Source organism: Podarcis bocagei (genome assembly GCF_964188305.1).
Source record: "Podarcis bocagei genome assembly, chromosome: 5".
Lineage (NCBI taxonomy): Eukaryota > Metazoa > Chordata > Lepidosauria > Squamata > Lacertidae > Podarcis > Podarcis bocagei.
The window spans coordinates 43650192-43677587 of NC_138129.1; the positions used below are offsets into that span (position 1 = coordinate 43650192).

Sequence of the window (27396 nt, forward strand, 5' to 3'; positions counted from 1 at the left end):
ACCTTCCAAGTAGGACTGGAACCACCGCAAAGCTGTGCCACCTGACTTGGACAACCACTCCAGAATGATACCATGGTCAATGGTATCAAAAGCCATTGAGAAGTCAAGAAGAATTAACAAAGACATATTTCTCCTGTCTCTCTCCTGACAGAATACAGGGCAACCAAAGCAGTTTCTCTGCAAAAACTAGGCCTAAACCCAAATTGAAATGTATCCAGAAAATCAGTTTCCTCCAAGAGCACCTGGATCTGGTCTTCAACCACCTGCTCAAGAACCTTGCCCAAGAAGAGTTGATTGGCCCTTAAGGTCTTCTCTTGGTGGTCACAAAGCCTCTGAGCTCCCTCACTTCTCACTTCCCTTTTGGTCATGAGGTGGTGAGGATGGTTACTTTGTTCTCCATTGAAAGCGTGCATAGAACAGAAAGAGGAAGTTGGAAGAATGACACCCTTTCCTACTTTGTCTTTCAGCTCTATGTGCTTCAATGGTCAAATTAATTCTACTAGATTTGACTTTTACACAGATCCCTTGCAAAAGGGAAGTGTGTGTGCATGCATGTGCTTTCTTTCTGTCTGTCTGTCTCTAAGGAGGAAGAGCTGAACTGAAGAAACCAGAGGCCTTTCTCCTGGGCATGGTCGGCCAATTGGTGCCAAAGAAGGACAGAACTTTCTTTATGTATGCCACAACAGCAGCAAGAATACTTATTGTAAAGTATTGGAAGACGCAAGATCTACCCACCCTGGAAGAATGGCAGATGAAGGTGATGGACTACATGGGACTGGCAGAAATGACTGGCAGAATCCGAGACCAGGGAGAAGAGTTGGTGGAAGAAGATTGGAAGAAATTTAAAGACTATTTACAGAAATATTGCAAAATTAATGAATGTTAGAATGATGTCAGAATGAAGTTAAGTGGTTTAAGCAGCAATGTTTTAAAGGTGTATGAAAAATGGATTAATAGTAGGTGAGAACTCAAAGTTATATTATATTAAGTTAAAGGATTAAGACAAAAATAAAGAGGGAAAGAAACTGCTGAATTAACTAACTGAACTGGAATACAAAAAAGGGAGGTGTGAGGAGGTCAGGGAAGCAAGGATATGAATATATGATATGGAAAGGTTGATGTGTTTTTTCTTCTTTTTTAAATGTTTTTTATCTTTTTCTGTATTTTGTATTTTTCTTTTTTTTTCTTTTTTATTGTTGTCTTTTTGTCTATTTTTTTTACTTATGTAACTTTTTTCCTTTGAAAACTTAATAAATATCATTTAAAAAAAAATAAGGAGGAAGAGCTGATCAGGGTTGAGGTGCAGGGAAGAGATAAGTGATGAAAGGAGTAGCAACGACAGCACTCACTCAAAAATGAAGATGTGCCTAGGGGCCTAAATGTGTTGGCAACCTGTTATCTAAATCATGCAAAATGCCCAGTACAGTGGTACCTCGGGTTAAGTACTTACCGTATTTTTCGCTCTATAAGACGCACCAGACCATAAGACGAACCTAGTTTTTGGAGGAGGAAAACAAGAAAAAAAAATTCTGAATCTCAGAAGCCAGAACAACAAGAGGGATCACTGAGCAGTGAAAGCAGTGATCCCTCTTGCTGTTCTGGCTTCTGGGATAGCTGCGCAGCCTGCATTCGCTCCATAAGACGCACACACATTTCCCCTTGCTTTTTAGGAGGGAAAAAGTGAGTCTTATAGAGCAAAAAATACGGTAATTCTTTCCAGAGGTCCATACTTAACCTGAAACTGTTCTTAACCTGAAGCACCACTTTAGCTAATGGGGCCTCCTGCTGCCGCTGCGCTGCCGGAGCACGATTTCTGTTCTCATCCTGAAGCAAAGTTCTTAACCTGAAGCACTATTTCTGGATTAGCGGGGTCTGTAACCTGAAGTGTATGTAACCTGAAGCGTATGTAACCCGAGGTACCACTGTAGTAATGAACCCGCGTAGCTTTCTTGTGAGGATCAGTTATATGGCTATTTAATAAAACAAAGGTAAGAAGGAACCAACTTAAAGGGGCCACCTTGTATCTACAATACTTATAGCAAGAAGCCTCCTGCCTAAGACCCTTCCAGTCTGCGTGTGAACTTTTTCCTCACTCAGCAGCTCTAGGGAGATTAATAATAATAATAAAATAGTCCCAAGTAATGCAAATTCTCATTTCCACTTCTATGAGGGGATTCATTGTCACTGCCTGTGTGAACTATTAGCTGTCAACTTTAATAATTATTAATTTATACATGCTAGCCACTTCATTTGACATCTGTGAGGGAAGCAATTCCATACAACAGCAAAGCCTTTAACCTGTGACTACACAATGCAAATGTCTCCTTTAGGCAGATTTGGTTTCGCATATATACACAGCAACATTTTGTTTCTAAAATCGTTAAAGGATTGAATTCTTTGGAGTCCTCATAATTTCTCATTCTGTGTCTGAATAATTAACTACAGGCAGGATCTCATATAACTTTTTTTTTGCTATCCAATAAAAGCTGACTAAATTCACATATTTTAGCTCAGTATATCAGCAGAGTTTTCTTAAAATAACATAAAAAATGGAAGAAGTAACAGTCTAGACACATACAGTTAAACATTGTTAAACACTTAAGCCATTCTTTACAAAACTGTTTTCTATGTTCTACCAATGCACAAAACTGAAATGCACATAAAATACCCATGTGGAGTGCTAGGGGAAGGGTAGCACCTCTGGTGTGGGATATATTGTGCTCCTTTGGTCCCCATCCTGCACTCAGCTCTCACCTGTAGCTCCTAGAAGTTGCCAGCAGGCAACAGCAGCCACATCCTAGAAACAGGTTCAATTGGTTGGCTAGGTAAAGGTAGCTGATGGGTCTCAGATCCTCAGTGAGTTAGGGGTGTCCCTGCATGGGAAGGTAGGCTCTGACAGATTGAGCAGATGAGACCAATAGTTGGTCCAATGGTCAAGAACGTGGTGACTGCACATACTGTAGAGCAGGCATTCTAAACCTGTGAGTCCCCAGATGTTGTTGAACTACAACTCCCATCACCCCGAGCTAGCAAGGCCAGAGCTCAGGGATGATGGGAGTTGTAGTCCAACAACATCTGGGGACCCACAGGTTAAGAACAACTGCTGTAGAGGGAAGTGAGGGGCAAATGGGGCTCATCAACGTGGGAAGGTAGCCCATCTAGAAGGAAAACTTTGATCCTAAACCTCCACTGCTTTGCAGCTATCCTCATTCATGAGAAAGGCTTCAGGAGTAAATCCCAAGGAAAAGTATGTACCCGCTGCCTTGCTGCACATCTTCAGGAGAAGAAAAGGCTAATGAGTAAACCCTACAAAAACCCAAACTGGAGTTTCTAAGACAGTTGGATGGCACTTTTTACAGCTCCTGGCAACTCCTGGAGTCAAGCTGGTGCCAAATGTATTGCTCTGCTTTCCTTTGGACCACATTAGTGAGGTCGAGGGAAGGGTCTGGGCATCCAAGGATGCTCCATTATCTCAAGCTAGGGTAGAATATGCTTACACCCCTCAGCTAAAGATGGAAGTAAGAAAATACAAGGTCGACAACTATAATCTCAATATGTTTTCAGGATGCAAGTCCCACAGACTGCACTGGAAGCAAGTTTTACTATGAAGATAGTGGGTTGTCCTAAACATGCCTAAATTATTCTGAGTCAGAAATGATGTCCTATCCAAGAAAATAAACAAATTCTGGGAAAGAGAAAAACAAGCAAACAACATACTCATTTTTTTGAGCCTTAGGCAATAACAACATCTGTTTCTTATGTCAATTTAGACTTGCAAAGCTTGGCTATATCTCTGTTCCATAGCAGAGATGAGGCCTTGACAATAGATGGGAGTTTGAAATTAAAGACTTTCAGCCCTTGAATGACCAGCTTTGTGAAGACCCCTTAGGTATAACTATATTTTGTGAAATCTGTCTCTCCTCAGATTTCAGTGTCAGAAGTTTCCCAAGCAGCAGATCTAGTAAATTTACAGCATTAACAGTATAAAAATAGTTTTCCTACTTCAAGCAATACTGTTCTTCCATCAATTGTTGAGAAATTCAAATTCGTTTGTGTGAATAATAATCTATACTTAAAAACAAGGAAGTCTTTTCACAGAAGAGTAAAGTCACTGCAATGATTACATGGCAATATGGTTACAAATGTCTGGTCATTCACTCCAGGAAGCAGTACTTATTTCAGGAAAAAGCAAAGTATTTGAATCTAGTCCAGAGGTACTATAGAATCCTAGCCAAGTTCAATATGGTTATTAAAGTTCTCTAGACATGTCTCAGTGCCACCCAGCACTGTGCACCCTTTTGAACAGGAAGATTAAATACACATTTAAGTTGCCCTCCTCTTCCCGATGTCCATTTTCCCAAAGCACATCTGGTTTCCATGTGCTGCAAAAATGCCTTTGACATTTCTTTAAAAACCCCAGGCCCTTCAAACAGCTGTGACAGACTAAAGGAGCACTGAATCTGACATTCTATCCTTCAGCTATCTGACGTGCAACCTTTAGATAACATTGCAAAGCGCAAACGTGGATGTGGGGGAAATGAAACAATTAAGCGAAAACTCAGGGAGACAGGCAGAAGTGGTGAGAAAGCTACAAGAACTGGATCATCTACCTGGTTATTTTAAGAGCACAAGACTGCCTAGCAGCCTAATACCCATTCCAGTTCCCTCTGCTTTTCTTCTCAGGACTGCCTTCAGATGTCACATGGTGGAGGAACACTAAAATAATCTCTGATCTTCTAGTAAACAGGTCCATTTGTCCATCCTATTGGTTCAAACACCTTCTAAACTGTGAGGTACCACTGTGATGGCATGCACCCTCACTCCCAAAGGCAATAAGCTAATACAGTGGTACCTTGAGTTACAAACGCCTCAGGTTACAAACGCTTCAGGTTACAAACTCCGCTAACCTGGAAGAGTTACCTCGAGCTGAGAACTCTGCTCCAGGACGAGAACATAAATCGTGGGCTCAGTGGCAGCAAGAGGTCCCATTAGCGAAAGCATGCCTCTAGTTAAGAACAGTTTCAGGTTAAGAACGGACCTCCAGAACGAATTAAGTTCGTAACTAGAGGTACCACTGTACATCAAAACAAGAAAATGGAGAAGCAGCCTGTGTTAAGGTATATGCTGCCTAGTCCCTTCATGATTCAGCATATTGTGAGGGCCACTTTGGTTTAACCCATAGCCAACCATACTTTCCCCTTCCTTCAATATTCAAAAACCAACATAGACTCAGTGGCATCACTGTTTGGACCTTTGTTTCTGTAAATGCCACTTCTTCTGATTAGCTTCAGTCTTCTAATAAACTTACTGCTAGAGCACAGAAAACTCTATATGATTCTGGACTAGGGTATCTTAGAAGTCACATGTGCCCCTGCATCCCACCCTGGACTCTTAGATCTGTGAATGAAAATCTGTTGATGGTACCACATAGCCCTGTGGTAAAGGATGCTGTGATTCGAACAAACCAGTTCTCTGGAATCCTCTTCCCTTAGAAGTGCAGAAAGTCCCAACGTTGTTATGTTCCAAAATTTGTTGAAAACTCTTCTTTCCAGCCAAGGTACTCTATTTTATTTCTCTAATTTTAAATTCCTGGTTTTTTATGATTTAATACAATGTTTTGTTCTCTATTGTGTTTAATATCTATCTCCGTAAACCACTTGGGGATTCTCTGAATGCTGAGTGGTTTATAAATCCTAAAATAAGAAAAATAAAAAATAGTATTTTTTGTTAACACTTTTTCACTTTTAACTGCTATCTTCTGAAATCTCATATACTCAGGCTCACCAGCTTCAGTATACAGTGGTACCTCGGGTTACAGGCGCTTCAGGTTACAGACTCGGCTAACCCAGAAATAGTACCCCGGGTTAAGAACTTTGCTTCGGGATGAGAACAGAAATTGTATGGCAGCAGCGGGAAGCCCCATTAGCTAAAGTGGTATCACAGGTTAAGAACAGTTTCAGGTTAAGAACGGACCTCCAGAACGAATTACGTTCTTAACCTGAGGTAACACTATCATCAAATAGTTTATTTGGGATTGGATATACAATACTTTTTCATTCAGAGTTGCTTCCCTAAAATATACGTCCCCCCACAAATAAAATGCACATTCTTGTGAGCATTTCTTGAACCAAAGCTGCTTTGCAAAATTTTAAAAGATATGTGATCTATCTGCATTCTGATCTGCGTCCAGGATTGGTGAATTGGGTTGGTTCAGTTTGAAATACAGCCCAAACCAATTTCTCTTCCATCCCTAGTATGCTCATCTGATGGTGAAACCAACTTCAAGCATATACTGTTTGGGACATTAAAACAATTGTCTTTTGATATAGACATGTGCTGTTCCACAATCTCCATCCCTCCCATCTTGCTTGAGAGTGCCACTGTTTACACTCCCTCCTCAAATATATTTAAATAGTAGCTTGAACAGAATGAATCACTGAGCTCACGGGGCGGGGACATACACACACTGGACTGTTTGTTTACTTGAATGTTTAATTCATGGATGTTTGTGTTGCTTCATTCTTTAAAAATTCTGAAAAAGTTTTGCAAAGATTCAGGTTGGTGACTTAGCAGATCTCTCTCAAAATCATGTGTGTGTGTTAACATTTGTGATTTAAAGGTGGACTCTTGATCCAAAGTTATGGTAAGAAAGAGATACTCACTCATATGCTTCTGAACACTAACAAAGTAGAGAATAAACTCTGGTCTTTGTTTATGCATACCACTCCTCTCCCAGAGTTTCCTTTACCAAGGCTCAATTTCAACGTTATTTACACAATACACAGACTTCTGGGAAGAGAAATGCATACCAGCATCCCTTATCTATTCCACTTTCTCCTAATATCATTCCTTACTTAGCACCATAAAACAGTTAATCTTCCTCACTGCCAAATAGCAGGTTGTTTTCTTCAAAGTCTCTGACTTTTGGGAACTGAATATTTTCTCACTATTTATTTGCATCCTGGTAACACAGAAAGGGTTTCCAACACATGCCATCCCACCCCATCTGGTTTTTGAATCCCATCCAACCAGTTTAATTACTGTTAATTGGCTCAAGCGATTGGCATAAGCTTAACGAAGTAGGCACAAGTGGCTTTTCTCTCCTGTGGGATCAAACGACTGTAGTGTTGAACTACGTAATATATCTTGCCACAACATATAAATACAGGGATAAGTTTACTGGATGGATTTCAGGCCCATTGATCTCTGTATCTTCTCTCTGATGGTGGAAAATGCTTCAGAAAAGGCCCAGCAGATCAACCAAAGATGGCACTCTCATGTTTTGCCCAGCAACCATGAGTGTTTCATATGCTTTTCAAGGCACCTGAAGAAAGGGAGAGGCCAAAAACTGAAATGGTTTTCTTGGAAGAGCCAAGTATTTCAACATAAAGGTAAAGGTAAAGGTACCCCTGCCCGTACGGGCCAGTCTTGACAGACTCTAGGGTTGTGCGCCCATCTCACTCAAGAGGCCGGGGGCCAGCGCTGTCCGGAGACACTTCCGGGTCACGTGGCCAGCGTGACATCGCTGCTCTGGCGAGCCAGAGCCGCACACGGAAACGCCATTTACCTTCCCGCTAGTAAGCGGTCCCTATTTATCTACTTGCACCCAGGGGTGCTTTCGAACTGCTAGGTTGGCAGGCGCTGGGACCGAACAACGGGAGCGCACACCGCCACGGGGATTCGAACCGCCGACCTTTCGATCGGCAAGCCCTAGGCGCTGAGGCTTTTACCCACAGACATACAAAAGAGTAAAAAAAAAAATATATTCATTGCTATGCATAGATTCTCTCATTTAAATGTTGCCTTGCAATCTGAAGAGAACATTTGGTGGCAAGGCAGCTCCCGGGTCCACTCAGCACATCTGCCATCATTATCATCAAGTATGACAAATGCTTCAGAGAAATTCTGTGGCACGTATAAGTGTGAAAATGGTAGCAAAAACAACTGGCTTGTGCAGCAAAAGGGGAGACGGTGGGGGTGCTGGCTGGAAACAATAATCAAGTCTCACCAACATGGTTCCTGCAGGCACCAGCATGCCCACCAGTTCCTCCTATGGCACTCACACAATGTCTCGGTACATATCTCCTTAAGAATCTAAGACATGAGTGACTGCTCTTCCTGTTCAGTTCCAGTTTGCACTGGCTCAGCCTCTCCCGTATTAATCAAAAACACTTCCTTAAACATGCCCACATGTAATTGAATACCAGGACTAGACATCCACCCTCCCATCCATTCTGAAGAGATGCAAAGAGCTTCTACTTGTGAGGGAGCATGATGATGGCTGATGTTGCTGTGTTTCCCCCCCATTGATGATGGTGGGTGATGAGATGCCCATGCCATTGTGAGACCCTGACTCTTTCCTTGCGCTTTCAGGTATGGCAGCCTTTTTATGACTTGCCACTCAGCTCCCAATAGCAACCATTTTTGTGACTGGCTTCTACAGCACTTTCTCAAAATTCTAAATGTGTCCTCTGGCCTAAAAAGGCATCTCAGGTTGCACTGTGGGATGAGTTTGCTGCTGCCAGGGAAAGGATGCTGATGCCCTGGTGGGGTGCTACCTAACAAGGCTGGCTTATCAGACAAAAACTGTTCCACGAGACCAGACCCTCCTGCAGCCCCAGTGCTTCTGGCATCTTTTACTGGATCCCGAAACTGAAGGTGTGGCGACACGTATACCCCATGATGTGTCTGAAGCCTATCTGTTGCTGCAGTTGAGAGGTTAGGAACTGTTCTGTGACACTTACAGTGTGGGTTTGAGTTCTGGAAGCTGTGTCTGCTGTCCGAAGCATAATATGTGGATTGTGGGGTTTTTGTTTTGGTTTTTGGTAAGGTAAGCAAAAGATGAGCAGGAACATTCGTCTCTATTATTCTGGTGGCCTTCCTACCAACTCCCCAGGTAGGTCACAAACACTTATCCCAAGAGGGACACCTGTATTTTCTGTAGACATCTTGCCACGGAAGCTACATGAGTTGCGTAGGCTCTCCTCACTCCTGCTTTTCTTTCTTCATCCCCCTTAAGGAAATTTGAACCCCTGTCAACAGGAATACCCAGGGCCTGGCTGAACAGTGTTCCTGTCGGCTGGGCCACTGGGTCTGACTGAGTAGCAGCTCTCTAGCATGGTTTTATGATGATGCAGAAGTATTACTGGGTGGGTGTGTCCCCATCACTGTGGCTAGTCAACATCGCCAGCACTGTCCCAGATTGGTTGCCACTAGCAAGCTTTGTTTCCATGGATTCAGTGAGCAACTCTACAATCCTATGATTATTTATTTTCTGATTGTGTGTTTTCCCCTTCCGCTCCTGTTCTGGCAACATGCACAGGACAAGGTGGACTTTCCACCAGCGCAGTGCCAGCGTTATCGCTTCCCTCTCCAGCATAATTAGAGAATAGGTTTGCCCTGCCCTTTACTAACAGCATGTTCTCCTGCATGCCAAGTTTTTCCTGTTAATCTGCCCAGAAATTGGAGCATCCAAGTGACACACTTGGGGAAAGGAGAACGAGAAACCTGACCTTTATGTTAGCGCCAACATGGAAACAGAGTTCTTTCGAATGAAAAACTTTCTTAAGCATTAAACTTTAAAAGTCATTGTAAGCACCACATTCCTTAAATATGAGAAACCATTTTTTCCAAACATGCAAAGTTATACCTTGTTGCCATCTCCTGTTTATGGTATGTTTAGTAATTCTCAGACCAGTCACTGATGGATTCCCATTTAATTTGTTGCAGTTTCATAACCAAAAAGAGACTGAACTTTTGCATCAGTCCTACTAACAAAGCTTTTTTATTAGCAAATGAATGACAGATCAACTCTGCTTGCTTAAGAGCTAGGGTTGAATTGCTGCTGGCTGTGACTCCCCATTTAATACACGTTCTTCCATATATGCTGCAAGTCAAACATACACCCTGGTACCAAATACCTAATGTCAGGATTTTTAATGGCCATTCTGCTCAGTTTATGCAAGGTAATACGGTGTGGCATAAAACCACAAATTCTTTTAGCTAATGTATCAAGGGGTCTTTAACCAATAGATGGATTAATGCAAATGATGTTCAAACAATATGGGCTTTTTCCTAGGAGCACTTCACACAGACTAGTTATTGCTTAATTACTTTTAACCACACCTGGGCCCAAACCAAGCTACTTAGAGTAGAATGAGATGCACAGCAGTTATTTAAAATTATAACTATAAAAATGATAGCCTCCAGCTTTTGTTGGACTAGAACTCCCATCATCCTTGACCAGGGGTCAGCAAACTTTTTCAGCAGGGGGCTGGTCTACTGTCCCTCAGACCTTGTAGGGGGCTGGACTATATTTTGAGGGGAAAATGAACTGATTCCTATGCCCCACAAATATCCCCGAGATGCATTTTAAATAAAAGCACACATTCTACTCATGTAAAAACACCAGGTAGGCCCCACAAATAACCCAGAGATGCAGTTTAAATAAAAGCACACATTCTACTCATGTAAAAACACCAGGTAGGCCCCACAAATAACCCAGAGATACATTTTAAATAAAAGGAGACACTCTACTCATGTAAAAACATGCTGAATCCTGGACCATCCACGGGCTGGATTGAAAAGGCAATTGGGCTGGATCCGGCCCCCGGGCCTTAGTTTGCCTACCCATGTCCTTGACCATTGACCATGCTGGCTGAAACTGAGGGGAGTTGAAATCAATATAAGAACTTCTCGTCTCACTGAGCTCCGGAGTTGGTGCCAGTTTCTTGCTGAAAAGTTCCTTGGCTGTTATTTGCCCCCAGATGTGCTTTTCAATGCAAATTGAATTTTCAGGGGCCATTAGCAGCTGGTGGGGAGTATTTTTGTCAGGAAAACAGCATAAAGCTCCAATCCAGATCAACAGCACACTCTGGACTGGGCAGCCCTGGCTGTTTTTTATCCAAAACAAAAATGGTGAGTTTGTCTGCTTTTTAAAAAGCATATTTATCACACCGTGCAATCTGGCCCTTAACAAACGTTGCTAATTATGGAAAAAGTGATGAAATTCAGTTGTTACTATAGAATACTAGATCATTTTGCTTTAGAAAATGTGTCTGGCATTATTGTCTGGCATTATTTAGTGGATTATAAACAAATTATATGCTTGTTACTGGAGGCCAACATTTTTTTTTCTTATCTACATAAACATTTCCATACTTTGCAGAAGATATATAAAGTTTCCTTTTGGCTAAAACCAATTATTAGAGGGCAGGTGGGTGGGAACTCAAGAATTTTCTATTGAGTGTTTTAAGTGGGGTGTCACGTGACAGCTGGATGCCAAACAGTTGCACAGACTCCCTCATTCTCAAACATGCATAAAATTCTAATAATATCTGCAGACAAGAGGAGCTAGGCAGAATGAAAAGTCAAAGAACAATTCATGTATTCATACCCCAGCTCTTTGTTGCTTTAATCTTTTTCTGCTGGGAGAAATGTGTTATATTCCTTAGAAACATGGTTCTCAAATCTCTCCCCACCTTATTGTCTCAGTGTTTGATGGGAAAGGAGCCCCACTGAAATCAATTGAATAATTTATTTTCTAACATATATACAAAGAACTGCAACCTTAGTCAGTGTATCACAAATAATGATATAACCCCACACCCTTAAGGTCCCAGAAGTCAAATGTGTGTCCAACACTGCTCAAATGGCTCTCTGAAAATATACAGTGGATCAGCAAAGCCAAATGCAATCTTAGACGCTGCAGCTTACAAATCATTTCTTTCATCGCAGCAGAGCTTTAATGCAGGAACCCGATAGAAATATATAATTTTTAAAGAGATCACTATCTACAGTGTAAAGTAAGGATGAACCTTAAGAGTTCAAGTCCTTTGAAAGTTACCTGTCCTGATAAGATGAAACAGACTTTCCCTTAGAAAGGGAAATATGGCTGATTTGAATGATTTGCCATGGATGTCTCCAGGAAAAAGAGTCTAAGTAGGAAGAACATTACTGTACTCATGTCACGCTTGCGGACTTCCCCTAACTAGCTAGTTGGAGAACAGCATGATGAACTATATAGGTCATTGGTCAACTCTCAATGATGACCCACCATCATGTAGTACTTTTTAAAGCACCTTCCCTCTAATACTGGAGTGCATGTCAACTCTCAATTTTTGTTTTAAAGAAGCAAACAGAAGTATTTGTTAGCATTCATTTTATTTTTATCCCACCCATCTCCCAAGATGCTCAGTATACATGGATTTTCTCCATTTTATTCTCATGGCAAACCTGTAAATCATGCTGAAAGTGTGTGTGCATATAGCGTAATGTCTGGGTGAGCCTCATGTTTCAGCAAGGATCTGAACTTAGATCTTCTGTGTCTAAGTACAACACATTAGACCACACTTGCTCACTATGACTATTGCCTTACAGGTAAATTTCTGCCCCACCGCTGGCCTACTATTAACCAATCATTACATTTGGACTGAATATCATCCGGATTTCTTTTAATATAGACTTGTCTGTCCTTTCAATAAAGACTACAATGTGGCTGGCACATACTCTGAATCCTTGTCTGGGTAACCTACGAGCAAACAAGGGACCGTGGCCAAGAAAGGGAAAGGCTGGGAGTTAATTTCAGTTTACCAGATTAGTGCGGTTAAATCCACCAGCATATTCTTCTTGACCTGCTTTCACCTTGAATTGTGATATAGGTCATCATGCCTATTTAAAACCATTTGCATCCCTTGAGGGGATGGCCTAAAGACCTAATAAATGTACTGAAGCAGAGCCTGCCACGGAAAAAACAGTGAGTTCAGCTCGTCTTTCAAGGCCAGCAAATAAATGCTCCTTCTGGGCATATGGGGGATGACAAAGAAAGGGCTGATGCTAATCTTGTTTGTAGTTGCGCACACTGGTACAGCTCCTTCTCCCAATGGAGGAGTCCTCCTTACTTACACTACCAATTACAGTCATATGCTGGCTATCAAACATGATGATGCTTAATGTCCCAGGTTCAATTCCAGGCTTTTCCAAGTTAAGCTAGGAAAGACACATGTCTGAGACGCTGGATAGCTACTGCCATTCACTGTGTAGACAATAATGAGCTAGGTCAACCAATAATTTGACAAGGCACTTCCTATATTCTTGTTCCAAATGGGGAAATGTTAGGCTCTCTAAAAGCGCATCTTTTTGCATACTGAGCTCCACAGTCATTCTGATAAATCAATCCTCATATCTGGTCAGATAGTAGTGCAAATGACTAAACAAAACCTTCAATATGCTATATTATTGTTAAACTTGGACATTTCAGTTTTAGTTCAGTCGGCTAGATAGTAATCCCAAGAACTCACCTACAGCAAAATGTTGAGTGCACCAGAGGAAGAGACAATTCATGTGTTTGAGTCAGCAATGTGGCTTCTAGGACATAGTTTTGTTTTCAGTCAATACTCAAAAGTCAAATGGAAATCCAAAATACTAATCAACTCCCTACAATTGTATATGATCCATCCCTGCTTTGGAAAGCTTTCATTCATTCATTCATTCAAAATACCTATGCTCCACTTTATAGCCCCTAGAGCAGCCATGACCAAACTTGGCCCTCCAGATGTTTTGGGACTACAACTCCCATCATCCCTAGCTAAAAGGACCAGTGGTCAGGGATGATAGGAACTGTACTCCCAAAACATCTGGAGGGCCAAGTTTGGCCATGCCTGCCCTAGAGGCTCTCAAAGTGACTTACAAAAGATCTCCACAATATAATAAAATCAATGTAGTATCAGAAACAGAAATATTGTTGGTGTCCACATGGTGCCAGAATCCTGCCCACTACCCACTAGGCAAACCCATTGAGCTCTTCTGAGGCAAGGGAGTGGGGCCAAGCAGCTGAAACCTGCTCAGCCCATGATGGAGGCAAATATTATCTCAAGTGCCAAGTCACAGTCTGAACTTCTGACAAATAAACTAGAAGCTGCTAACTGAAGATAATAGTTAGGGAATAGTATTTTAAAGCAATACTGCTGCAGTCATAGTTACAAGGCAAACCGCTAGATCAGAGGACTTATTACATGATCAACATTTCAGTAGAGATACTTTTTATTGTAACTAAAGAATGCCCTAAAACCCCTGAAAACCCATGACTTTAAACATTTAAATAGTTTTTTAAATGAACCTTTTATGAGGCTACCGTGATTTTTATTCTTCTGGGATTGGCAAAAGACTCCCATCGCCAATGAATCAGATCATGCTTTGCAAAAATAAAAAAAAATAAAAATTACACAGTCCTCCATAATAGCAACACAATCCATTTGTTACAATCCATGGGGAGCAAGGCAGTTTCTTGTATCCATAACAACCTGCATTTATGCACAGGGATTCCCTAGTGAATTGAATGATCAAAAATTATTCATGAAAAGTATGTGTGATTCTTGCCTCCGGTAATGCATAGAAATTGCCAAGCAGGGCTTCCACCTCCCCCTCTTCCACCCACATCACACAGAGTGTTGCCTTCTTCAATCGTAGCAGCCCCCTCCTCCTAGCTAAATGGAGATATTTATTTCTTGCATTCAAGTAACAGGAAAGTCAGAGCTGAAACTGTAGGCATGGCTCATGTCTTGCATTGTTTGACAGCCACTGCTTCAAAATCCAGCCTCTCACTTGGAAGAGAGCAACAAGCCAAAATGCAATCCTAGGGAGTAATAACCAGCTTAACCTCACTTAATAACTACTGCAATCACTGCTTACCAGAGGTCACACTTTATCTTCCTGGTTCAGATTGGACTGCTGATCTTAAAACACTCTGAACTACTAGCTTGCTCCTTGCTCTACTGAGCACAGAAATATATTATCTTTAGATACTCAGCCTCAGGTATGGAGAGACATTTCAGCAAACCAAATAGTATAACTGGGCTACTATGACTGAGATATTAATAGGGACTCTGAGTTCCGTGCACATTTTCAAGTAGATCTCATTATGCTCTTTCGCAAGCTTTAATCAAGCTTAATGCTTTCATTTTCATGGAGATTAGGGCTATGGAGTTTCATTTACTAAGAGAAAGTAAACAATGGACTCCCTGAGGTATAGAAGCACAGACTGGCAGAAATGACCGCTCCACGCTTAAAACGGGGGGCGCCCTTTGCGTGGACGCGCGCAGCCCCTGGATCTGGAGCGGCTCCAACAGCATAGGCTTGGTTTGCCTTCCCTCAGGTGGGATACCTGGAGGTCTCCGCCTACCTCAGTCAGTTGTCCAATCCCACCTGGGGGAAGCGTTGCCAAGGAGACCAGGCCAGGTAGGGGAGGGATTACCTGCCCACACAATAGAGGGAGGATCTTACCTGGGAATCCTCACTTGGCTCCAGAGCTTCTCCCACCCTACCCACCCTCAGTTAATGTCTTATTTGCAGGTTAACTTTTCTTCACAGGTTTTGCAGGTTAACTTTTCTTCACAGGTATGCGGGCGCTGCTACGTTAAGGTCGCTGTTAAAGGGCCGGAAAGGAATTTCCCTGCATTGGCAGGTTTCGCCTTTCCCGTAGCAAAACGTCACAACTTTGGCGGTATCAGGCCTTGGGCGGAATCCTTTAGTTCATCTTTCTCTTTGCAGCGGCGATACCAGGGTTCCCCGTTAAAGGGGTTTCTGAAGGGAGGCTTTGGCCGTACACCGAAAGGTCGTCATTGCTCTCCCCTGCGGTGGCGGCGTAACGGGGGCGGCTATCTCTGCTTGAACATATGTTCTCCAGAGCCGGCCCATCCCCCCCCCACTGGATAACCCTGAAGCTCCCTAGGTCCCCGGCTGGGGACTGGGGAGGGAGAACGCCCAATGCCTGAGCCAAGGTCTACCCACATTTGAAATTTAATAAAGTTGTGGCTAATTTAATCCCATAGCACGTTGTCATGAGTCGTTATTTCACATGACGGGGGGGGGCGCGGGATCTGGGGACTCCGCCTGTCCACACAAAGAGAGAGGACCCAACTCATCACTTCAGCCCCTTCAGCATTAGGGTACTTTTCATGACTTTCATGTCCACCAACGTTAAGGTTCTCATAGCCAATGTTTTAGGACATTAGAAATACCATTAAAGCAGGAAGAGGGTGGCACATGTTGAATACATACGTGATGCTCTCTGTGGGGTCTTTGGCAAATCACTGCCTTAAGTGTTGCTCTTGGTCTAAGTAAGGATATGAACTGTGATGCACTGTGCGCTGAACACAACTGAGCATACAATTAAGCAGACCTCAATATGGGGATCCTTTCCCAGGCATACGACCAAGTTTCCTTCAAATCAATGTCAGCCATATAACTACTAACTGCTTGATACATTTTACATGAGATATTCAGCTCAGTTCAAGAATAGAAGACTGACAGGTGTCCTTGCTAAAAGTTCATATTTAAATTCACATTTTAAGTCCCCAGATGCCCTGGGTGTAACCAGCTATTTCTCATCTCTAGCAGAGATAGTGCAATTGTTTAAAACTTAATTTAATCTTTTCTAGGTCAGGAATTGTTACTTATGCCAGCCAAGCTAGTGTTTTGTATTCTTAAAATTGAATTATGTGGAATCTGCATGGTAAATCAAAGTTGACCTTCCAGTTCTACTTTTAGTAGAAAGCACTGGATAGACAAACATTTGAAAGAAATGCAACATGAATGTGGCATTCTCTTTGCACAGGCGTCCTCTTTTCAGAGATCAAATTAAGGTTCTGACGGAGTTTTCAAACATCAACTAGTCGAACTTACCTTGCTATGGGGAGCTAAACAGTAAACTCTGCTATCATGCAGCTTCTGTTAAGTTTCGCCGATTTCAATAGGAGGCTCACAAAAAGGTAGCCAAAGTACATGGCAGCAGTGCTTGGTGGACTGGGCATTTAACTATCTTGTCCTCCTGACCTAGTCAATATTACTTGCTCCTCAATCGGATCTGGGGGTGGGTCAAATGTTTCCAGGAAGGGGTTACCCTTTGTTGAGGCCAAGGCAGCCCAAACCAGAATGCTCTTCCCAGGGAAGTCCCAGGGAAGCACCAATGTTTCAGTGCCAGGTAAAGACCTATTTGTTTTCCTGGGCATTTGGGAAGCAGTGATGATATATTGTACTATATTGTTACATTTGTTTTTAATATGTCTTTGTTTTTTGTTTCTTAAATGGATGTTAATTGCTATAGGACTTTTTATATTGGGAAGCAATATGCAGTTTTAATAAAGTGCATTAACTAAACTAATTGCCACTGACTTTGGTGACTCCATCAAGTACCTCTCCTGTGAAGAGCCCACCTTCCATCAGGTGACTTATCTGAGGAAAGAACTGCATCACTCTAACCTCATGGTCCTGACATTGCTATCTGGCATGCCCCAGACATTGTCACCAGTTCTTCTTCCAGATCTGATTGAGAGCAGTTACACTCCCACACAGGCAGAGCTATATAACTGTAACTATATAACATGCCTGTGTTATAACAGCTATAACTAGAAGAACTAGTGCCCAAGCTTATAGAATCTTAGAGTTGGAAGGGACCTGAGGGCCATTGAGTCCAACCCACTGCGATGCAAGAATTTCAGCTAAAGACATCCATGTGTTTTCCCCCCTCTCCTCTCCACCTACCCCCTTTTCATTTTGTGTCATGTCTTTGGATTCTAAGCCTGAGAACAGGGACAGTCTTACTACTGTTTTTCATATGCCATCCTGGAAGCATGTTTGACTGAAGAGTGGGTTATAAATGCTTCAAATAAATATTCCAAGCTCACAACCACAAGTGATATCTAAAGCTTGTAAAGGTCAAAATCTAGTTCTAATTAATCAGAATATGCACAGCATATGAAAGAACAGCTGCTCTTTAGGAGGACAGATCTGTATTAAATAAGCACAATATCCTCTCTCTTCAAATGGTAACACGTTTAACACACAATATTCTTTTCAAATTCTTGAATACACTTTTATCCTTATTTTGCTTGATCTACAGTTACTTTGAATTTTGGACAACTCTGCTATTCAGGCAAAAAAAGAACCCCTTCACTGAAGATATAAATTCAGACAGACATTGGCTGTGTACACTTTACCGGATTAAAATGAAGCAAGGTTGTTTTTTCTCACTGCATTTCAAGTCAAATTTGCTTGCAGCATGGGTTCATGTGCACTGAAGTCACCCATACCAATGGGTAGAGACTAGGTGATGGTGTCTTCACCTGATGGTACTGCCTGGTTGGTTTCCCTGCCCTGCCTCTGCCCCCAGAAATACAGATGGAAAGGAAGTCTTCACAAATGGACACACCTGGGATTCCATGCAACTTGAATAAGGAAACCGTGCTCATGTTGGATTGAAGGAAACCACATAAAAACATAGTATTGTACAAGAAACTACAGTATAACTCTGGATCTTAGGTAATATGTGTACATGAATTCAAAAACAAGCAGTGGAAATGCACTGTAGCCAGAGTAAACAGTAATGTGCACACAGCCAATAACTTCCTTTTCTAAACACAGATTTATGATGACAGTGTCTCAATAAACAGGTCTGTGATGCTGAGAAAAGACTGGAGGGGAGAGAATTAAGGCAACAATATTTCCAAGTGTTCTTCTTTCTGTCTGCAACTTGCCCACACTGGTTTGGGTGGGAAAGAAAACACGCAGAGGAAAGAATCAGGCAATGCTGCCTAATTTGTAATTGAATCTTAATTAGATGAGGCATATGTGACTTAATGCTTCTCTCCATGCACAAAAATTTCCTGCACGTAGAAAACTGAGCTGTCAGGAAGGCTCTAGCTGCACTTTCTCCCAGAAATACTAGTTTTCCATATGCAGGAATGTCCAGTTAGGTAATCCCTGTGGGTAATGCATAGATAACAGCCATTAGAGAATGAATGAGGGTTTACCACACAAAGTTCAAAAGACTGAAGGCCTTTCCATCCCTGCTCCAATTAACAAACACAGTTCCTTACTGGGGGGGGGGGGCTTCAGGTTCACATGGCTTGAAAAAAACAGAATAAACATGATTCCATGCCAGGTGCCTTGATAAGCTTCATTTATCTTGGTGCAAACTGCAATGTGCACCATTGCCACTAAAATCCATCATGGATTATGTCTAACAATGATCTTTAGCCAAAACAAATAGGAATGAGAGATTCTTGCTCAGACTCAAAAGTACAACAAAGAACGGACATCAACACCATGTCTCACTCTTGAGTATTAAAAGGTACCTGGCTGTCCAACATCAGAAACTGAAAGTTGGCAGCTAGACTAGATGGACCTTGGTCTCATTCTTTAAAGTCATGTGTACCCTGCTCTTTAGCCAGAAGGGTTCCCAGAACAGCTTACAAAGATCAGACATAAGACATGTCCAATGTATAGCAAGACATGTAAAGCATGCCAGGCCATACCTAATTATCTTCTATCTTCTAAGCCTGAAGGCAAAGAGGTGTACTACTTTTAATGTACTAACATTCACTGCTCTTCAGTCCTAGGAAACAGGTCCATTGTTGGGGGAGCAGTGAGGGGAACCGAGTCCTGAGTCCTTTGTTCTGGACCCTCAATCTCCAGTCCCTTCTCCTGTTTAAAAAATAGATCATTTTTAAAAACTTTGGGTAGGATTCACCTAACCAGCCATGTCAGAAGAAGCCCCGTGCAAGGAATTCCACATATGCAATGGGGCTTTCCCCTCTCTCTTCACCCGTGTCCCCTGAATTTAGCTATAGGGCATTGGGAGAACCCCCAGAACAGTGTGCAGGGGAGGAAAGGAATATCCTTTCATCTGGCAATCTGGAATGTTTGTGCAGATGGAATGATGGGAACAGTGTGACACTGAATCCCACACTTTGTTTACAGGGTGACTGAGAACATTACAAAACACAGTGCCGTTGAGATCCCAGTCACAATGTGCCTAGAGGCACCTGTGTTAATATATACACAAGAAGCAGATCTTGCCAACAGACTGCAGGTGAGGTGGAGGGCCCAAGCCACATACAGTGTACAGAGCCCAGAATATCCTGTTGGCACCCCATAGCTCAGAGTAAGCCCTGATAGCCAGAGTGCCCAGTCTTTTTCCATGGTTAAGTAACATGCCTGCCAGGAAACCTCCATGTGCTTCGTTACCCCTATGACTGGGCCCACATGTTCACACCTGGCTCCTTGGCTCTTGAATACCAGAAAGGCTCATGCAGACCATGCAAAGAGGCCAAGAAAAGGCACTGAAAGAAACCTTCCTCCCAATGTCAAAATATACAAGTGCTCTAATGGAGCATTGATGGATGGACCCAAGCCTTAGCTTAGAAGCTTCAGTTATGTCCTGGCACTAGGACCTAGAACACGATCCTTAAGTTGCTGTGCTTGGATAGCTAACAGGGTCAGGCAGTAAGACACAAGCACTGAATGGTTTGAAGAATAATTACCACCCAAGCTCTTTTGTACTATTTTATAGAATGTGCTCACAGCACCTCTGATCCCAGTGGTCCAATCAGCACTTCTTATTAACACTTTCTGAAAATCCCATTTCCTTTCCTTCTGCACTTGCAGAAGTTACACATGAATGGTTCATTAATGAAATGGGAAAGGAAAACTGCCATGTACTTCACCTACTCCCCCACACCATATCTAACTCCTTTCGCTTAAGGTATGATTAATAGTTCATATTGCCTTTGCTCCAATCGGAGACATGAAACTAAAGTATAATTGGAGACCGCTTTCAAAACAATGGCACTGTGACATGCAATTATTATTTGGGGAATGCGTTGGATGGCAGTGAATCTCAATGAAAAGTAAAGTTTGTCACTTGCACAGGTTAAAAAAAAAATCAGACCAAAACGCAGCAACTTTCAAATTGCTTTGCCCAGTTAGTGTCTCAGTTTGGGGCAGCATGCCTCAATCCTTTTAGGAAGATTTAAGATTTATTTCTAAAACTTTCTATACACTGAGCAACTCAGTTCTATGAACTGCTTTTACTTGTTGGTTTATTGGTGTAGAGAGACAGTCAAGAGACTTACAGCCTGCATCAAACACAAAATATAAAACAATAAAATATAATTAAAGTAGAGAATAGAGATAGCAGGTAGAAAAAATTAACCCTAACTGTTTAACAAGAACCTATATGTGTAGCGGCTGATTTAGAGCTTTCCCACTTCAGTAATCAGCTGACAGGACAAGTTATTCCATGAATGTTTCATCCATGTCAAACCCAGAATTTTCTGCCAATGTCCTCAGTTTCTCTTTTGCAAGCCCTTTATGATACAGTGGTACCTCAGGTTAAGAACTTAATTCATTCCGGAGGTCCGTTCTTAACCTGAAACTGTTCTTAACATGCGGTACCACTGTAGCTCATGGGGCCTCCCGCTGCCACTGCGTGATTTCTGTTCTCATCCTGAAGTAAAGTTCTTAACCCAAGGTACTATTTCTGGGTTAGCACAGTGTAACCTGAAGCGTCTGTAACCTGAAGCATCTGTAACCCGAGGTACCACTGTATAACAGAGCATTTAGATATGCTGTTTCCCATCTACATTCTTTTTTTCTTTTTCTTTTTGGCGTACAAACATGTTTATTCTGCTTTCAAGGTTCAGATTTAAACAACTGTTTGCAAGGGGAAGAATCGAAAAAGATGGCTGGAAGGACATGGAACAGAGAAAAAGGGAAAATTCAAACAGGAAGGGAGTGGCAGCTGGTGGAAAGTCATAGCCCAGGCTGTGCTTACAAAAAAGAATAAATATTAAAGTGAGATGTATTCTGAAGTGTTGGGGTAGCCCATCCCATTTCACCATCTGAGGCAAAATGGAAATTGCCGCTTCCTGGCCCCGCCCACCACTACCCACTTCCACTGCTGAGCTCCAGCACTCGCCCAACTTGGCAGAAGCTGGAGCACTCCTCCAGGTGCTGGCACTCGCCTGGCTTCTCTGCCTGGGGAGCGGGGGGGGGGAGATGAGCAGCAATGTTGCACACCAGAACGCCTCCCTCTTGGTGGCAGAAGCAAGCGGGGTGGGCAGGCACTGCACCCTGTGTCATGGGAGGGCCGGCTCTGCTGAAGTGGTAACAAACCTAGGAGGGCTGGGTATACTGACTTTCTGAACTAACCCTTACCAGCCCTAAGAATTGAGAAACCTAAAATTCGTTCTCCTAGCTGTAGGAGAAGTCAACACCCATTACAATGCACTGGCACTAGTAGCTCTTGCTTGGCACAGTCATGACATACATTATGAAAGAAAGAACAGCATGCAAGAACCCATTTTCAGGAGGCATCAAATTAAGATATTCAACATTTGAAGAAGAAGAAGAAGAAGAAGAAGAAGAAGAAGAAGAAGAAGAAGAAGAAGAGGAGTTTGGATTTGATATCCCGCCTTTCACTCCCCTTCAGGAGTCTCAAAGCGGCTAACAATCTCCTTTCCCTTCCTCCCCCACAACAAACACTCTGTGAGGTGAGTGGGGCTGAGAGACTTCACAGAAGTGTGACTGGCCCAAGGTCACCCAGCAGCTGCATGTGGAGGAGCGGAGACGCGAACCCGGTTCACCAGATTACGTGACTACCGCTCTTAACCACTACACCACACTGGCTCTCCCAGTGTGACTAGTTTTTGACTAGTTTTTCTGGAGAAAATGGGACCCGTTGTATTCAATGCACAGCTGTTGCTAGAACAGTTCTAGCCAGGCTTGCCAGATGTCCTGGGGCTCAGATCCTGAGACACAGGGAGCAAAGCCTGGGAGCTAAAGGGTGGCACCTGTCAGAACAGATGGCAGAACCCAGAGGCAATTGCTGATTAAGAGATTTCATGTCCCCCCTTTGGCAGATCTCTATCTAGCGCGAAATGAATTGCCCTATTCCCTATGTGTTTTCAAGATAGATTTATTATGCCTCTCAGTCACTCGCTCCCCAAAGAGAAAAGTCCCATGTTTTTCATGTGTGTGTGTTTTATTGTGATGCATCATCATCACTTTTCTTTCTCTTTCTTTCTTTCTTTCTTTCTTTCTTTCTTTCTTTGCCACCCATCTGACTGGATTGCCCCAGCCACTCTGGTTGCAAGGGGTTGCTTCCAACAAATTAAAACACAGTACAGAGCTGACTTTTTTCACACACACACACACACACCCATTTATACCCAACCAACAGGCCGACAATAGGTAAGCAAAAACGTTTTTGCCTGGGGTCTAAAAGAAAGCAGGATGGGCTCCAAGAGTGTCAAACAAAAACACAGAAAGGCCCTTTCTCTTGTTGCTACTTACTTCTCTGGTAAGGATGACATTGGGAAAGACTTCAGCAAATGACCTAAGGGCATGGGCAGATTGCTATGGGAAAGGCACTTCTTAAGGTAGAATAAAAGATAGTAGCTAGATTCTACCTGCTGGGATAGATACAACTATTTTAAAATGTACTGCACAACTGCATGTTCATCAGTAGCATCTATTTATTGAGTAGGGAGAAGTTAATAATACACCTGCCCTGGGAAGAGTAAAAAAAAACCCATGTGCTAACCAGCTTACCTTCCATTATACTCCTGTTTTCTTACATATGGATCATCATATCAAGTAACCAACAGACAGTGGTCTGAGGTGAACCCAAGTTAGACTTCCTGTATAGTTTTCAATCAAACAGAATCTGATCCATATAGTTTGGAAGAAAGACTTGGCACAAAGCTTCCTACTCATTTCCATGACTCTTTGCCTCAAAACTGCTTTTATACTATCCACTGATGTGGGTTTTCTGAGAAGTTTTGAATCCGAGAAAATTCTGAAGATGTTTCTGCTGCCCTAAATTTATTGGGCTTCTGCTGGACTAAAATTGATTGGGGTCTGCTTTAACATGCTTGCCTTAAAAAGAAAAAAGGGGGAAAGTATGATGTATATGTCTCATGTTTTATTTTATGTTTTGGCAATAACATATAATTGAAGTATTGCATGGGGGAATCCATAAAATGCACTTACTTTATATTTACTTTATATATTTTATTAGAAATATGATATGACAAGCTTACATTTCTTTACATTTTTAAAAAATATGAAGGCAACGAAAATGTTAAGGCACTTATTTGAGCCCACCCAAAGAACTACCCTTATTTACACAGGCAAGCATGCTCTCCTAAGATCAGTCACCTGAAGAAGTTAATTACAACTTTGAAGCTGTCTACTTTGACTGCTATTGTACCCATTCATTACATTACTTATTCATTTTATGAAACCACACATGTTTAGAAATGGGAAATTTCCTGCCTCTCATTACTGATCACCTCTATTGTTGTTACAAAGCAGAAGGATGCCAACATGTTCAATTCTTTGAAAAAAACCTGCCATAATTCAGAAATATTTATCCACTCAAAACATTTATAGCCTGCCTTTCCTTTTAAAAGCTCAGGGAAGCTTATAATACAGTAAAAAAGGCCAAAGTTACAAGAATAGAAGAGCAGCAGAATACAAAAAGGCAAGTAGACTACAAGATTCTAGGGACTCCCATCAGCTCTGAGTGTTTTTTAATTATGGGGGGGGGGGAGAGAGAGAGCCCAGGCTGCATATATTTTTTATAGGAAGGGTAACATATTCAGAGTTCAGTAAAATCTTCAGTTTCAAAGCAAAATATTCAGGCATAGAGGAAGAAAGTGGACATTCCCCTGCCACCATACCTCATCTTGCATTGTATTCTAAAAATGTAGCTGGGGGGGGGGAGGAATCTATAAGTGTTCTAGCTCTGAGGTTTGCATCTGTGTTCCCTTAAATCAGTATTTTAACCACTGTACCTCTCAAGATATATTGCCATTTCTACCATGACTGGAAAATCAAAGTCACACAACAATCAAATTATTTCTGCTTTCCCCATCAGATAACAAAGACCCAAATGCATTTCTCCCCTATCTGCCAGCAGAACTTTGAATTCAAATAGGTGCATGTGAAGACACGCAATAAATCAACGAGACGAGAGAGTCAAGGACAAGAACACGAGGGAGGGGGAGGGACACATATGGATTAATTTTATTGACAGTGCTAGAGCACAGTGCAATGCTAGCAACCACAGAAAAAGCAAAGAAGCTAAAATGAAACTATTGCTGCAAAACAAAATCAGAAATCATGTTGTCATTGGGTTTCCTCAAGCAGTGCTAAAGACACAGCTGCATTAGAAAACTCCAGCTCTAATTTTTTGTTTAGACTGGATGAGAGGCCACAATATTCCAGTGCTTCCTTCTAGAGGATGCTGGCATAGAGGTGCTGGACCAATCAACTGCTCACTTACTCTTCTACATCATTTCATCTTATAGCACCTGTTCAAATCTAATCTACATCTCCAAGAATTTGGTATCAAATCAGCAGACCAGCCTACCTTTGTCACCTTTCACAATTAAGCCATTTCTCCTCCTCTTTCTCTCTCCCCTGCCAGGGCTATTCAATTGTCTTTCAGTCACCTTTATCCCAAAAGTGATGGTCCTCCAGGCGAGGCAAGGAATAATTCAGTCATGATTGCTAAGACGGCCAAGGAAACCTCCAAGCTGCTCAGGTGGGTGAAAAATGCTGCTCCTTACTGTTTCCAAGGAAGCAGACCTCTGGCCTTCAGATGCTGTGAAAACCGAGCAGACTTTTTCCAGGGTCAAATATAGATTTAATGCAACTGCTGCTGGGAAGGAGAAAAAATCACTCTCTGCTCACCATCCCTCCTCCTCTGTGGCTTACATAGAGGCTCATTATCTCAAGCCCACCAAACCTTCAAGTGCCACAGCAAATGAGAGAGCACACCAGGCCACGTATTAACAGCTATTGCACACTCTCCTTGTTTACTCCTCCCCTCCCTCTCTGTGGATTTCCCTCGTGAATAATGCAGGAGTTGTAGTCCAAGACACTGCCCACTCTATGCTTCTCTCAGAGTCAGCTGAAAACAGGCTCAAGTGCCAGCTAGGGCCAGTCCCCATGTTCTGCACAGTGCAAGCCAGAGATCCTTGTACGGCAGCCTATTTTCTCTTGTTCCAAAAGATGCCGTCTCCTTTTTGTACCAGCTCTGTTTATGAAGCTAAGGAATCATAGAGGACAGAAAACATGATGCAGAAGTTAAACTATGAGGAGAGGGTGGCAGGTCTCATTTTCATAGACCTCGGGAAGGCCTCTCAGAAGTAAGCAGAGCTGTGCCATAAAGCAAGGCCCTTTGATCATCACTGGATAATACTGTGATGAGGGCTCTGAGCCCCCCCCCCCGGAGAATATATTAGAATATATTAGAGGTTCACTAGACTAGTTCTCTTGAGACATTTATGAAGAGGGAGCTGTACAGAAGAGGGAGCTGTACTGCTGTCCCTGTTTCCAAAAAAATCAATTACTGGATTGGCCATAAACTCTTCTATTGGTCTTTATTCAACCAGAGATGCTCATCTTGAGTGATTCTTCTCTCAGTGATTTGAACCTGTGACCACACTGGAAGTTTTTACCATGGAGAGGCAGCTACACACAAATGCCAAACTGGCCACCATTTTGTTGCTGCTGTGTTTTTGTTATGGAACCACCACAATTTTTGTAGCAGCAGGCAATAGAGGAGGTTGAGTTTTCTCCTAGTCTCCACTACCAGATGCTGGCAAGTTGCAGTACTAAATACATCATCTATGGACATGCAAATCAAAATCTACATACAGATTGTTTCATGTTCTTCCTTTCGGAAAGCTGTTCTGGAGAGCCTTTACAGGATTAGTTTACATTGGCAGAGAACACACACTGACTTTTGCTATAATATATTCACAATTATCGCTCAGTTGGTTAGAGTGTAGTGCTGATAACACCATGGTTGCAGGTTTGATCAAGGTTGCAACTATGGGACAGCTGTAATTCTTGCATTGCAGGGCATGGGACTAGGTGATCCTCACATTCCCTTTCAACTCTTCAATTCTATGATTCTATGATATAGCTTCAGGTTGTCTGAGGTACAGAGGCTATAAAAGCAGCAAATGTTGGTTCTAAAGTATAATGAGCTCCCTAAAACCTTAATGCAGCTTTTGGCAACCAAAATCTAAGCTGCTTGCACCCAGCTGATGGATTTTCTAGCTCCCAACCCATGCAGGTAGGTGTGACTCATATTCCAGACAAAAGTGTACAGCTTCCCATCACAACATGCATCACTACTTACCACTGACTCTCAGACAATTAGAACTCTTAAAGAGTTACTGTTATAGCATTGACTGCAACATTATAGTGGCCCTTTAACTCCTTTAAAGAGTCCACTATCTTGCTCAGTTGATTGGGGAAAGGCCTGTGCCTAAGTTTCCCAATAGGGTTTGAAACAAAAAAGTGTAAATGTAAGCACTAACCGACTGATGCTATGCATGCTTATTTCAAAGTCAGCCCACTGAGTTCAATAGGGCTTAGGCACAATTAAAACGTGCAAGCCTGCTGACTAAAACTGCAAGCAAATGCAAACAAGCTGGGGTCCAAGAGATCCTGGGCATGGACACATAAGAAAAGACTCATCCAATTCCTTGCAGTACTTCTCTGCACTGGAGCTGTTCTGCTGAATCACTTACTGCATTG

General features: G+C 42.3%; 1 protein-coding gene across 13 annotated transcripts in view; it reads right to left on the reverse strand.

Moving 5' to 3' along the window:
• The window catches only part of NFASC (neurofascin), a 177334-nt gene that overhangs the window by 119926 nt on the left and 30012 nt on the right, over positions 1-27396 (reverse strand). Inside the window, exon 1 of one of the 13 annotated variants that reach the window (XM_081193377.1) lies at positions 25214-25349. The exons of the other annotated variants lie outside the window; for them this stretch is intronic. The gene's annotated coding sequence lies outside the window, so the exon portion shown is untranslated. Of the gene's footprint in view, positions 1-25213; positions 25350-27396 lie in introns of those variants that run through there. 13 annotated transcript variants of the gene reach the window in all.